The sequence below is a fragment of the Mus caroli genome, unplaced genomic scaffold, assembly GCF_978045245.1.
Source record: "Mus caroli unplaced genomic scaffold, Mus_caroli_1 scaffold_12, whole genome shotgun sequence".
Classification (NCBI taxonomy): domain Eukaryota; kingdom Metazoa; phylum Chordata; class Mammalia; order Rodentia; family Muridae; genus Mus; species Mus caroli.
Genome location: NW_028227267.1, coordinates 8,137,862 through 8,152,683, shown reverse-complemented (window position 1 = coordinate 8,152,683; position 14,822 = coordinate 8,137,862). Strand labels below are relative to the sequence as shown.

General features: G+C 42.6%; 1 non-coding gene across 1 annotated transcript; it reads left to right on the top strand.

Annotated features, from left to right (window-relative positions):
* The first annotated feature begins 685 nt into the window (after window positions 1-685).
* Window positions 686-817, top strand: LOC115029303 (small nucleolar RNA SNORA17). The gene has a single exon (XR_003834877.1). It is a non-coding gene; the product is annotated as a small nucleolar RNA SNORA17 (small nucleolar RNA).
* The last annotated feature ends 14,005 nt before the right edge of the window (window positions 818-14,822 follow it).

The following is a 14,822-nucleotide window of genomic DNA, read 5'->3' as shown; positions in this document are numbered from 1 at the left end:
GCACTGATAGTAGCCTCTACTTGTTGCCTGGCACAAGGATAATAAACGTCAAATATCCTATAAAAGAAAAAAATTACTTTGAACTAAGAACCTATGTACTCTGTGATCTAACCATTGCACAACCAGCTATTTACCTAGGAGAACAAAAACATAGCCAAAGAGAGATGCTTTGCACTAACTATACATGCTAACAAATTCTTAGTGCCAAGACTTGATATCCAATATGGTGGAATTAAGAGTTAGGGCATTTGGGTCATATCATAATGAATAGTATTAAGTGCCTTTATGAAAAAGGGGAGGGGGATCCCAAAGGGATAGACACAGTGGCACACACCTTTAATCTCAGCTCGTGGAAAACAGAAACAGGTTGATCTTTGAGAGTTCAATGCCAGCTTGTTCTATACGGATAGTTCCTCTCAATGATACATAGTGAGACCCTATCTGCATGAATGAAAATCCCAGGGAGCTCTCTTGCCATCCTTCCAACACATTAGAATATATGAAGGTGTCTGAACAGAGCCCTCACCAGATGCCACCCTGATCCTGGACTCCCAGCCTCCAAACAAGAAAAGAAATAATACTTGTTTTAGCCATTCTATTTATTGTATGTTTTCATTACAGCCATAACTAAGATAGACTTGTGCCCAGACATTTCTATGAGTTGTAGTCTCAAAAACTAAAAATGCCTACCTCTAGAAGTGTTGCAGGTATGAAAGCTGTGTCATATGTACCATAGTAGGTGTCAGAGAGGAGATGGGCTATATCTACATTCAGTGTTCTGACCTATGATCATCTGAATGTTTAGTGACCTAACATTTCCTGAAGAAAACAAGTCTGAGATGATCATCAGACATTCAGAGACCCCAGGAGCCACTAAGAGGAGCAAATAAGTGGTAGAGAAATGGAAAAGAAAAAGAAACAGAAGTATGTGGATACAATGAAGAGAGGCAGAACTAGAGCCTGGAGGGTAGTGAGGAACAATACTATGTAAGTAGCTGGTGATGCCACCTGGGACCATGGTGAGATCCTGGCCTGTGCTGCCACCCAGAACCACACCTGGGTCCATGGCCCTGCTACAGCAGAGGTCTGTTACCACCAAAAGGCTAGGGAAACATCCCTGGCCTTGGCTGCCACCTGGGGGCATGTTGTTATCTAAGGGCTGTTCAGGACTGGCCCCATCCCTCACCTAGGCATCGTAAGAGTTTGCCCTGGAATCAGGAGAGCAGGAGCGCTGGCCCTACCCCTTGTCAGCTGTGGAGAGAGGTCCCGCACATTGCAGGAATTGTTAGGTGACCCAGCCACTAAGGATATAAGCATAAGGGACCTGGTCCTACCACTCATTTCCCATGTAGAGGCATGGACAGGGGAGCAATGTCCTCCCTCCTCCTCCTCTTCCTCCTCCTCCTCCTTCACCCTTCATCACCTATGGCAGGCAGGAGACATGGCTCTGGGGTCATGAGAGCAGGAGCGCTGGCCCTACCCCTCACCAGCTGTACCACTTGGTAGAGCAAATCCAACATCACACCTGGGCAGCATAGCAGGGCTGACCCTGATATCAGAGACATGGGTGAGATGATCCTGAAGGCATGAGCATGGGGAAGCTGCCCCTCTTTCTTGTCTGCTAAATGATGACATGGGGAGAGGGAGATGACTACCCCCTTTGCTACCAATGGCAAGCAGCAGAGCTGGCCCCAAAGTCATCATAGTGACAACCCTGTCCCTCACCTACTGCAGCACTCAGGAGAGTAGACCCTGCACCTCACCTAGGCAGCAGCACTCAGGAGAGCAAGCCCTGCACCTTGCTTGGGAAGCACAGTAAAGCTGGCCCTGGATGAGGGGGTTGTGGATGAGCCAGCCTGGAGGGCATGACTGTGGCTTGACACTTGTCTGCTGGGTGGTAGCTCAGATGAAGGAGAGATGCCATCTCTCTATCTCTCATCCCTCACCATCTACAGTAGGCAGGAGAGCTGGGCCCAGGGTTATGGGAGAGAGAATTGGCCATCTCCTTTACCAGCTACCACTTCTCAAAAAAGTAGGCCTTGCACCTCACCTGGGCAGCAGGATAAAGCTGGCCCTGGTTGTGGGAGTTGTGGTAAGCCCCCACTCAATGTCATGAGTCTAGAAGAGCCAGTGTGCTGACCAGCTCAAATACCTCTCAGGCCCTGTCTTAGTCAAGGTTTCTATTCCTGCACAAACATCATGACCAAGAAGCAAGTTAGGGAAGAAAGGGTTTATTCAGCTTACACTTCCATACTGCTGTTCATCACCAAGGAAGTCAGGACTGGAACTCAAGCAGGTCAGGAAGCAGGAGCTGATGCAGAGGCCATGGAGGGATGTTCTTTACTGGCTTGCTTCCCCTGGCTTGCTTAGCCTGCTCTCTTATAGAACCAAGACTACCAGCCCAGAGATGGTCCCACCCACAAGGGGCCTTTCCCCTTTGATCACTAATTGAGAAAATGCCTTACAGCTGGATCTCATGGAGGCATTTCCTCAACTGAAGCTCTTTTCTCTGTGATAACTCCAGCCTGTGTCAAGTTGACATAAAACTAGCCAGTACAGGCCCAGACCCAGGGCTTTGAATTGGCACCCCAACATCTGCTTGCTAGATGAACTGCAGAAGTGCATCAAAAGGCCAGACTTATAGATCCAAACTTACAGGATCTCCATGATACAAGACAACAACAGGATATCCAAGAGGAGTCCCAGTAAAGAGCCAGTAGAAGCTAGAGGCCTCAAACCTGACAAACAAATCATTTCAATGAACTGTTACAAGTAAAGAAGTGTGGACAAAAGGGTATACTATGGGACATACTGGGACAAACTACAGCTTCCACAATTTTTTCTCTGTTAGGGGTAGATTGTAAGGGTGGAGGGTGAGTACAAGGGGAGGAACAGATGGTAGGATTGGGGTACATGATATGAAATTTACAAAGAACCAAAAAAATGTTTTTTTAAAAAAGTTCTGGTCCCCTTCAAATGCCATGTCAGTACCAATTATGTAAGTATGACATTGTTAGAATATACATAATAAAAAACTGAAAAAAATAAAAATAATGAAAAAATACAAATTCATTCAAAAGGCAGATAATTGAACAAGTTGTAGTGGGTTGATGTAATGTATTAATTAGTATGTCTTTTCTGTTCTTACCCATCACCCTACCTAACCCTGAAGTTTCCTTAAGAAGAGAGATGAGCACCATAGGCCCAGTGTAATGGTAGTTCCTGGAACACAGTGCACACAATTGCTAAACTGAATGAATAGATAACTTTCAGTAAGTCTCATGATGATGGTTAATCCCTCTGTCTCTGTGATTTATGTCTTCTCTCCTCCCTCTGCCTAGAGCATTGTGGTTCTCAAATAGTACCTACCACTGGTAGTCCATGAAGCCGAGAGAATTTTCATCCTAACATTAGGATATTTGGGTTGTCTGATTTTTCTCCCACTGTACAGGCATTGCCATTGGAGGTCATGCAGCAGTGATGATAGAAGGCATTTTTAAATGTATAACATTACTTAATGTTTTTACTCAAAGAGTATAAAACCATGCTGTGGTAATGTCTCTGTCAGGAACGTTCTTGCCATGTAAGCACAAGACCTTGACTCCAAAGCCCAAGAAAAAAGCTAGGCCCAGGGATGGAGAGATGGTTAGCTATTAAGAGCAATTCCTGCTCTTACAGATGACCTGTGTTTGGTTCCCAGCATCCACATCAGGTAGTTTATAACTGCCTATAACTTCACCTCTTCACCTCTACACACATTCATTCACAGATACAAAATTAAAACTAAACTCTTTCAAATTCAGGCATGGCCATGATGTCAGCACTAGGAAGAAACTGGTAAGAGGATCCTGGGCCTTGCTGTACAACCAGTCCAGCCAAATTGCTGAGCTCCAGCTTCAGTGAATAACCTGTCTCAAAAAAGAAAGCAGAGAAGCAGTGGCAGAAGATACCAGCCATTGGCCTCTGGCCTGCTTCTGCATATCCATGAGCACACACATGAACAGGCACACACACAAAAGAATTAAAGATCCATAGTATTAAATCTTAACCCCTGAATAGACATGACAGTCATGTTCTCTTCAACAGAAGGGGAAATGCACCCATAACTCTGGATGTTGCCTAGAACAGCTGAATGGTCACAGCCAGGACCAGAGGCGTTGGCTATGCTGAATGACAAGCCAGATGAGCTGTTTACCTCATGAAGGAGAGGCTGGTGTTTAGACTTTGGTGCTAGCAGACTTAGAGTGATAACATTATTTATTTATGTGGGGTTTTTTTAATGCTGAAGATTGAACCCAGGGTCTTGTGTCTCCTAGGCATGTACTCTTCCACTTTTGACGTCCCTAGGCTTCAATGTTCTTTAAAAGGAACACTGAGAGACTGCTCGCACAGAGCATCTGGCTTCTGTAGCCAGCATCCGCATAGTGGCTGACAACCATTTATAATCCCCAGTTCCAGGGGATTCAATGCCTTCTAGCCTTGGAAGAACCAGGCACACATATGGTACCCATACATACTTGTAAGCAAGACAATACTCATAACATAAAATAAAATAAGTCAATCGAAAAAATTAACACAATGAATATATCTGTTCAAAATAATTAACAGCGTGTGTTGCCTAGCTTCTCATAATTTACTTGATCTTTAGAGAAAGGTTATATTAACCTTTGATGGTTTTACTCTTTTAGTATGAGATGAAATAATTAATGTGGTTTTTTCCATTTTAATTTTGAAATCACCAATTAGAGATAAATGTATCTCAAGTAAATAAAAGCTCTTTGGGAGCCTCATTTTTTTTCTTTTAATAATACAATAACACATACATAGTAGAAAATAGACTCTGTTAGTCCGTTTTTAGGTATGTAATTCAAACCCCAGTGTAATCTCTGTGCTGATAAGCACCATGAGAACACATTTTCAGAACTTTTAAATTTCACAAGCAGAAGTTCAACTAGTCACTTCCGCGCACTTAGCCTCTGGGAATCTCTAATCCACATCCTGCCACAACTCTAGGTGGAATCACACATTTGTTTTTGTTTTGGTTTTTTTGTTGGTTTGTTTGTAACTGACATCTTTCACTTACCATCATATTTTTAAGGCCAATCCATTGTCCAGATTGAGTCAGAACCTCATTCTTTTTAAAGACTGAACAACATTCTATTGTATGACATTCTGTATTTTGTTATCCATTCCCTTGTTAATGGACAGTCCTATAAATCTGGGTTTGCTATGCAAATATCTGAGCTTATGGGTTTAATTGTTTGGACTGGAACTGCTGAGTCATTTAACAACTCTATGGAGTACATTTAATTTGTTTTGTTTTGTTTCGTTTTGTTTTGTTTGAGTCAGGATCTCACTCCACAGCCCAGGTAGTCTTCAAACTCACTACCCTGACACTAATGGCCTCTAAATGTTAGGATTACAATGTGAGCCACCAAAATTGGCTTATATGTTTTATTTTTGAGGAATTCTTAGCAACTTTCACAACATAAATGAATCCACGACCAAAACCAAAGTTAGCAGTTGCTATTGTAGAACATACAAACTTTGTCAAGATAACTCCTGTTACATATCACAAAGGGAGACACAGAACAAATATCAGGCCCAGCTCCAAGTTCGGTCAGGAAGGCCCTCTAAATAATATATCCATATCTAATGAATGTTGACTTCTGTTTTTCCCTTCCTAAACTGAAGCCCTCTTCAGGCAGGATTCAGATTTCCACAACAGGACAGGAGGAATACTTGTGGTATATCTTCAAAGGAAATAAAAGATTGTTGTGTGTAATGCTCTACAGGAAGATTCATGAGCATTTACCAATATGTCACTCTCTGTGTCTGTCATGGCTGCCTGGAAGACTGCTGAAAGAGGTTTGGGGCCGTGTGGAGGCTTACAAGAGGAAGTCAAAGAGTTATTAACAACACAAGTGCTGTGTGGAAGAGCTGCTTTTGCATATGTGATAGTCCACACAGGGGATGTTATTACTTTTGTCTTCAAATCTCATTTGTAATACTTTATTCGAAGAATCTGATTCCTTTTCTATAAGTAAACCACCTGTGAGCATGCTGCAGAATCCACTAGATTGAAAAATGCATGTACAGATATTCTCCTTTCACTCTGCATCGGCACCCCTGGAGCCCTCCAAGATCAGAAGCTCCCTATGGAATTCTTTGTGGAGTTTTCACAAACACATCAATGCAATCTTATAATAATAGAAGGCAGTTAGATTTGAAATGACTCACACTGCTTTCATCTGGGGACTCATTTCTTACCCAAGTAGCATTCAGAGACAAATATATAGAGCCCACATTTTCATTTCATTTCTAGTTTCATGCTTTTGGTTGTATTTATAAAAAGCTACATGTTGTTCAAAAATGAAAACTATTCAAATATGTATTATTACATTATTTCTACAATCTTCAGTGTACAAATGGACTGCTGTCTGATATCTGAGAAATTACAAGCTAAGATAAAAAACTAATGTTGCCTCAGAAGAAAGACTAATAAGATACATTGGAACTGGGAAGTCTAGAATTGTGAAAGCCTTCATTTCAGAGAGAAAAAAAGGGAATAGATACCAATAAATTATTCCACAAGTGTGAAAACAAGTGTTATCATATCTCACCAAGCTGTGGACTAAAGATGTGTCTTCCAGCAATGTCCATTTACTAGTGCTTTTTAGATTTGTTCAAACATTAAATGCCCTCAGAGAGTGTGCTATGTGCTTATCTTAAACTCACCCTGGAAGATAAATGCAAAACTTAAATTCATACTAAAATATAAGTAAAGGGAAGTTGTGAGAGGACCAAACTCACTCCGTTTCAGAACAGGCAGCCATATTAGGCCTTAAGCTTCAATTTTCCAGAAGGACAGCCCAGGCTTCTCAGAAAACCCACAGAAAAATAGCAGCCAATCAGCAACTGTCCCAACATCCAGCCAGGGGCTTACAACACAAGGAAAAAGTCCCTATAAGGTAACCCTCTCTCCCTTGAGGTACGAACCAATAAGAAGTGTACACCATAAACTCAACCAATCCTGACGGAAGTGATCGAAATGCAACTGGAATACCCCTAACTGGATTTAAAGTGGGTCTGTGAGCTTCCCTCGTGGTAGTCACCATTTTAGATGGTTGTCCCCTGCGTGCTGGCTTTTCTGCAGAATTTCAAGCACTCTTTGCTTTTGCATACTGGGATCTTCTTTCAATGACTCTCAGATCCTTACAGTTGTATGTTCTTGAAGACGGTGAATAGGAATTGTACGGCTTCCTTCCCAAGCATGTGTGTGATAAACAATGAACATTGTGGAAAGCAACATGTTAAGCAAGGTACAAGAATTACCATCCTAAACTTTATAGCACTTTTTCCTTCACAAAAAACCACTCATGTATATTGTTTTCATTTTATCCTTCCAAAGAGCCTGTGAAGGAGGTAAGGCAGGTTTCATTGTCTCCAAGATTTATATAACACTCTTATGACTACTATTCCAGAAAGTTGGTGAATCCAATAGAAAATATTGTACTATGGTCTGGTGCCTCACAAGAAATGGAAAAACAAATTAAGACTGATACACTTACTGTACAGGGACACTCTCACTTCGGAAGTCAAACGTCCCTTACAAATATTTACCAGAAACATTAGCAATGAACATGGCTTTTTCTACTAAGTTAAAATGAGGATTTTCTTTCTTTCTTTCTTTCTTTCTTTCTTTCTTTCTTTCTTTCTTTCTTTCTTTCTTTCTTTTTTGGCATTTCTTTTAATTAGGTATTTATTTCATTTACATTTCCAATGCTATCCCAAAAGTCCCCCACATGCTACCCCACCCACTCCCCCACCCACCCACTCCCACTTCTTGGCCCTGGTGTTCCCCTGTACTGAGGCATATAAAGTTTGCACGACCAATGGGCCCTCTTTCTACTGATGGCTGACTAGGCCATCTTTTGATACATATGCAGCTAGAGACAAGAGCTCCAAGGTACTGGTTAGTTCATATTGTTGTTCCACCTATAGGGTTGCAGATCCCTTTAGCTCCTTGGGTACTTTCTCTAACTCCTCCATTGGGGGCTCTGTGATCCATCCACTAGCTGACTGTGAGCATCCACTTCTGTGTTTGCTAGGCCCCGGCATAGTCTCACAAGAGACAGCTATATCTGGGTCCTTTCAGCAAAATCTTGCTAGTATATGCAATGGTGTCAGCATTTGGAAACTGATTATGGGATAGATCCGCGGACATGGCAGTTTCTAGATGGTCCATCCTTTCATCTCAGCTCCAGACTTTGTCTCTGTAACTCCTTCCATGGGTGTTTTTTTTCCCAATTCTAAGAAGGAGCAAAGTGTCCACATTTTGGTCTTCATTCTTCTTGAGTTTCCTGTGTTTTGCAAATTGTATCTTATATCTTGGGTATTCTAAGTTTCTGGGCTAATACCACTTATCAGTGAGTACATATCATGTGAGTTCTTTTGTGATTGGGTTACCTCACTCAGGATAATGCCCTCCAGGTTCATCCATTTGCCTAGGAATTTCATAAATTCGTTGTTTTTAATAGCTGAGTAGTACTCCATTGTGTAAATGTACCACATTTTCTGTATCCATTCCTCTGTTGAGGGGCATCTGGGTTCTTTCCAGCTTCTGGCTATTATAAATAAGGCTGCTATGAACATAGTGGAGCATGTGTCCTTCTTACCGGTTGGGACATCTTCTGGATATATGCCCAGAAGAGATATTGCGGGATCCTCCTGTAGTACTATGTCCAATTTTCTGAGGAACCGCCAGACTGATTTCCAGAATGGTTGTACAAGCTTGCAATCCCACCAACAATGGAGGAGTATTCCTCTTTCCCCACATCCTCGCCAGCATCTGCTGTCACCTGAGTTTTTGATCTCAGCCATTCTGAGGATTTTCATACAAAGTGTTTTGACTTGCCAGGACAAGAGCTAAGTCTGAGCTGTGAGCCTAATGACTATGTCTAACATCAAAGGCACTGATAGAAATTCAGGTTGGGAGAGATGTTTTGTTTTTGTTTTGTGAGACAGAGCTTCATCTGTCTCAAAAACACTGGTATCAACCTCACTATGTAACCAAGGATAACCTTCAATTTCTGATCTGCCGCCCCTACCTCTTAGGTGCTTAGAACACAGCTGTGTACCACTGCACCCAGTATTATAAAGTGGTGGGGATCAGCCTGCATGCTTGGGAAGCAATCTAATAATTGAGAGAAAAAATTTCCTGACTCCTGTCTTAACTTCCAAATTTATCCTTCAATCTGGCCTCTAAATCAAAAACCAAGAAAAGAAGAAAAATTTAAATGAGGCAAAAATGGCAAGAGATGCCCCTATGTATGCTGTGAGTCTGTTTCTATTTCATTTAATATTAACATATTAATATAATAATAATTTAGTCTATGCCTTATTCAGAATAAAAATAAAGGTACCTAGTAAATGTTAGCTATACTAGGTAAAGAAACTTGCATTTTAAACCATGAGCTTGACTTCTGTGTGTGTCCTTTTATTACGTGATTACAAGCATTCCTCCTGGACTGATGATGGGCAGGAATGAAGGTCAGCTATATTTATCAGGATAGCCTATCTATTTGTTTTGACAATAATATTCTCTTGGCTACTTATTGAGTGGAAATTGTTAATCATCTTAGCTATAATCTCTGATGTAAGTATTTGCTATTATATTTAATTTATTCTTGATTGTATATCAATAGGTGTAATAATGTGTATGCATATATATATGTGTGTGTATGTATATAGTCATGTGCATATAGACATATGCATGTAATATAAACATAAAAAGACAGGTATTGTGAAACATTTCACCTTGGTTTGCAAGAATGAAGAGGTCGTTGATTGTTTGTTGGAGCCACTAGATTCTAAATACTAACAACCTTTCACAACAAGTTCAGACTTTGGCTCTTCCGGTCAGAAAAGCACCAGGGTAGCTAGGGCACAGGGTCGGCTGACACTCGCCAGCTACCCACAACACCCGCCACAGGATCTTAAAACTTCTGGTGAGTGGAACACAGCTTCTGCTCCAATCCAATTGCGCGTGGGACCTGAGACTGCATTAGTTAGGGAAGCAGAAACCGGCCTGAGTAGGGCCACAGGCCTCATCCGGCCGGACCAGCACCGGGATAGCTAGAGCGCAGGGTCGGCTGACACCCACCAGCTACCCACAACCCCTGCCACAGGATTTTGAGACTGCTGGTGAGTGGAACACAGCTTCTGCTCCAGTCCAATCACGCGGGACCTGAGACTGCTTTGGTTGGGGAGGCAGAAATCCGGCCTACGCAGGGCCACAAGCCTCTTCCGGTCATAAAAGCACCGGAGTAGCTAGGGCGCAGGGTCGGCTGACACTCGCCAGCTACCCACAACACCCGCCACAGGATCTTAAGACTTCTGGAGAGTGGAACACAGCTTCTGCTCCAATCCAATTTCGCGCGGGACCTGAGACTGCATTAGTTAGGGAAGCAGAAAACTGGCCTGAGTAGGACCACAGGCCTCTTCCGGCTGGACCAGAACCGGGGTACCGCCAGCTACCCACGACCCCCGCCACAGGATTTTGAGACTGCTGGTGAGTGGAACACAGCTTCTGCTCCAATCTTTAAACAGTGACAACAACAACAACTAACCCCAGAGATTACCAGATGGTGAAAGGTAAACGTAATAATCTTACTAACAGAAACCAAGACCACTCACCATCATCAGAACCCAGCACTCCCAATTCGCCCAGTCCAGGGCACCCCAACACACCGGAAAAGCTAGACACGGATCTAAAAGCATATCTCCTGATGATGATAGAGGACTTTAAGAAGGACTTTATAACACACTTAAAGAAATACAAAGGAACACTGGTAAACAGGTAGAAGATAGTAAAGAGGAAGCACAAATATCCCTTAAAGAATTGCAGGAGAACACTGCTAAAGAGTTACAATCCAGTTAGGGAAGCAGAAACCGGCCTGAGTAGGGCCACAGGCCTCATCCAGCCGGATCAGCGCTGGGGTAGCAGGAGCTCGCAGGGTTGCCTGACACCCGCCAGCTACCCACGACCGCCGCAGCAGGATTTTGGGACTGCTGGTGAGTGGAACACAGCTTCTGCTCCAATCCAATTGCGCGGGACCTGAGACTGCATTAGTTAGGGAAGCAGAAACCGGCCTGAGTAGGGCCACAGGCCTCATCCAGCCGGATCAGCGCCAGGGTAGCGGGAGCGCAGGGTTGCCTGACACCCGCCAGCTACCCACGACCCCCGCCGCAGGATTTTGGGACTGCTGGTGAGTGGAACACAGCTTCTGCTCCAATCCAATTGCGCGGGACCTGAGACTGCATTAGTTAGGGAAGCAGAAACCGGCCTGAGTAGGGCCACAGGCCTCATCCAGCCGGATCAGTGCCGGGGTAGCGGGAGCGCAGGGTTGCCTGACACCCGCCAGCTACCCACGACCCCCGCCGCAGGATTTTGGGACTGCTGGTGAGTGGAACACAGCTTCTGCTCCAGTCCAATCACACGGGACCTGAGACTGCTCTGGTTGGGGAGAGAGAAATCCAGCCTACATAGGGCCACAACCCTCTTCCGGTCAGAAAAGCACCTGGGCAGCTGGGACGCAGGGTCGGCTGACACTCACCAGCTACCCACAACACCCGCCACAGGATCTTAAGACTTCTGGAGAGTGGAACACAGCTTCTGCTCCAATCCAATTGCACGCGGGACCAGAGACTGCATTAGTTAGGGAAGCAGAAAAACGGCCTGAGTAGGACCACAGGCCTCTTCCGGCTGGACCAGCACCGGGGTACCATCAGCTACCCATGACCCCCGCCGCAGGATTTAGAGACTGATGGTGAGTGGAACACAGCTTCTGCTCCAATCTTTAAACAGTGACAACGATAACAACTAACCCCAGAGATTACCAGATGGCGAAAGGTAAACGTAATAATCTTACTAACAGAAACCAAGACCACCCACCATCATCAGAACCCAGCACCCCCACTTCGCCCAGTCCAGGGCACCCCAACACACCGGAAAAGTTAGACACGGATTTAAAAGCATATCTCCTTATGATGATAGAGGACTTCAAGAAGGACGTTAATAACACACTTAAAGAAATGCAGGAGAACACTGCTAAACAGGCAGAAGACAATAAAGAGGAAGCACAAAAATCCCTTAAAGAATTTCAGGAGAACACTGCTAAAGAGTTACAAATCCTTAAAGAAAAACACGATAACATAATCAAACAGGTAGAAGTCCTTACAGAAAAACAGGAAAACACATCCAAACAGATGATGGAAATGAACAAAACCATACTAGACCTAAAAAGGGAAGTAGACACAATAAAGAAAACCCAAAATGAGGCAACACTGGAGATAGAAACCCTAGGAAAGAAATCTGGAACCATAGATACGAGCATCAGCAACAGAATACAAGAGATGGAAGAGAGAATCTCAGGTGCAGAAGATTCCATAGAGAACATAGGCACAACAATCAAGGAAAATGTAAAATGCAAAAAGATCCTAACTCAAAACATCCAAGAACTACAGGACGCAATGAGAAGACCAAACCTACGGATAATAGGAGTGGATGAGAATGAAGATTTTCAACTCAAAGGACCAGCAAACATCTTCAACAAAATTATAGAAGAAAACTTCCCAAATCTAAAGAAAGAGATGCCCATGAACATACAAGAAGCCTACAGAACTCCAAATAGACTGGACCAGAAAAGAAATACCTCCCGACACATTATAATCAGAGCAACAAATGCTCTAAATAAAGATAGAATACTAAAAGCAGTAAGAGAAAAAGGCCAAGTAACATATAAAAGCAAGCCTATCAGAATTACACCAGATTTTTCACCAGAGACTATGAAAGCCAGAAGATCCTGGACAGATGTTATACAGACACTAAAAGAACACAAATTCCAGCCCAGGCTACTATACCCAGCCAAACTCTCAATTAACATAGATGGAGAAACCAAAGTATTCCACGACAAAACCAAATTCACACATTATCTCTCCACGAATCCAGCCCTTCAAAGGATAATAACAGAAAAAAACCAATACAAGGACAGGAACCACGCCCTAGAAACAACAAGAAGGTAATCCCTCAACAAACCTAAAAGAAGACAGCCACAAGAACAAAATGCCAACTTTAACAACAAAAATAACAGGAAACAACAATGACTTTTCCTTAATATCTCTTAATATCAATGGACTCAACTCCCCGATAAAAAGACATAGACTAACAAATTGGCTACACAAACAAGACCCAACATTTTGCTGCTTACAGGAAACTCATCTCAGAGAAAAGGATAGACACTACCTCAGAATGAAAGGCTGGAAAACAATTTTCCAAGCAAATGGCATGAAGAAACAAGCTGGAGTAGCCATTCTAATATCTGATAAGATTGACTTCCAAGCCAAAGTCATTAAAAAAGACAGGGAGGGACACTTCATACTCATCAAAGGTAAAATCCTCCAAGAGGAACTATCAATCCTGAATATCTATGCTCCAAATACAAAGGCAGCCACATTCATTAAAGAAACTTTAGTAAAGCTCAAAGCACACATTGCACCTCATACAATAATAGTGGGAGACTTCAACACACCACTTTCACCAATGGACAGATCATGGAAACAGAAACTAAACAGGGACACAGTGAAACTAAGAGAAGTTATGAATCAAATGGATCTGGCAGATATCTACAGAACATTCTATCCTAAAACAAAAGGATATACCTTCTTCTCAGCACCTCATGGTACCTTCTCCAAAATTGACCACATAATTGGTCACAAAGCAGGCCTCAACAGATATAAAAATATTGAAATTGTCCCATGCATCCTATCAGATCACCATGGACTAAGGCTGATCTTCAATAACAGAATAAATAAAAGAAAGCCAACCTTCACGTGGAAACTGAACAACACTCTTCTCAATGATACCTTGGTCAAGGAAGGAATAAAGAAAGAAATTAAGGACTTTTTAGAGTTCAATGAAATGAAGCCACAACATACCCAAACTTATGGGACGCAATGAAAGCATTTCTAAGAGGAAAACTCATAGCTCTGAGTGCCTCCAAAAGGAAACTAGAGAGAGCACACATTAGCAGCTTGACAACACACCTAAAAGCACTAGAACAAAAGGAAGCAAATTCACCCAAGAGGAGTAGACGGCAGGAAATAATCAAACTCAGGGGTGAAATCAACCAAGTGGAAACAAGAAAAACTATTCAAAGAATCAACCAATCAAGGAGCTGGTTCTTTGAGAAAATCAACAAGATAGATAAACCCTTAGCCAGACTCACTAGAGGGCACAGAGAAAGCATCCTAATTAACAAAATGAGAAATGAAAAAGGAGACATAACAACAGATCCTGAAGACATCCAAAACACCATCAGATCCTTCTACCAAAGGCTATACTCAACAAGAATGGAGAACCTGGATGAAATGGAGAAGTTCCTAGACAGATACCAGGTACTAAAGTTGAATCAAGATCAGGTTAATGATCTAAACAGCCCTATATCCCCCAAAGAAATAGAAGCAGTCATTAATAGTCTCCCAACTAAAAAAAGCCCAGGACCAGATGGGTTTAGTGCAGAGTTCTATCAGACCTTCAAAGAAGATCTAATCCCAGTTCTTCACAAACTATTCCACAAAATAGAAACAGAAGGTACTCTACCCAACTCATTCTATGAAGCCACAATTACTCTGATACCTAAACCACAAAAAGACCCAACAAAGATAGAAAACTTCACACCAATATCCCTTATGAATATTGATGCAAAAATCCTCAATAAAGTTCTTGCTAACCGAATCCAAGAACACATCAAAACAATCAT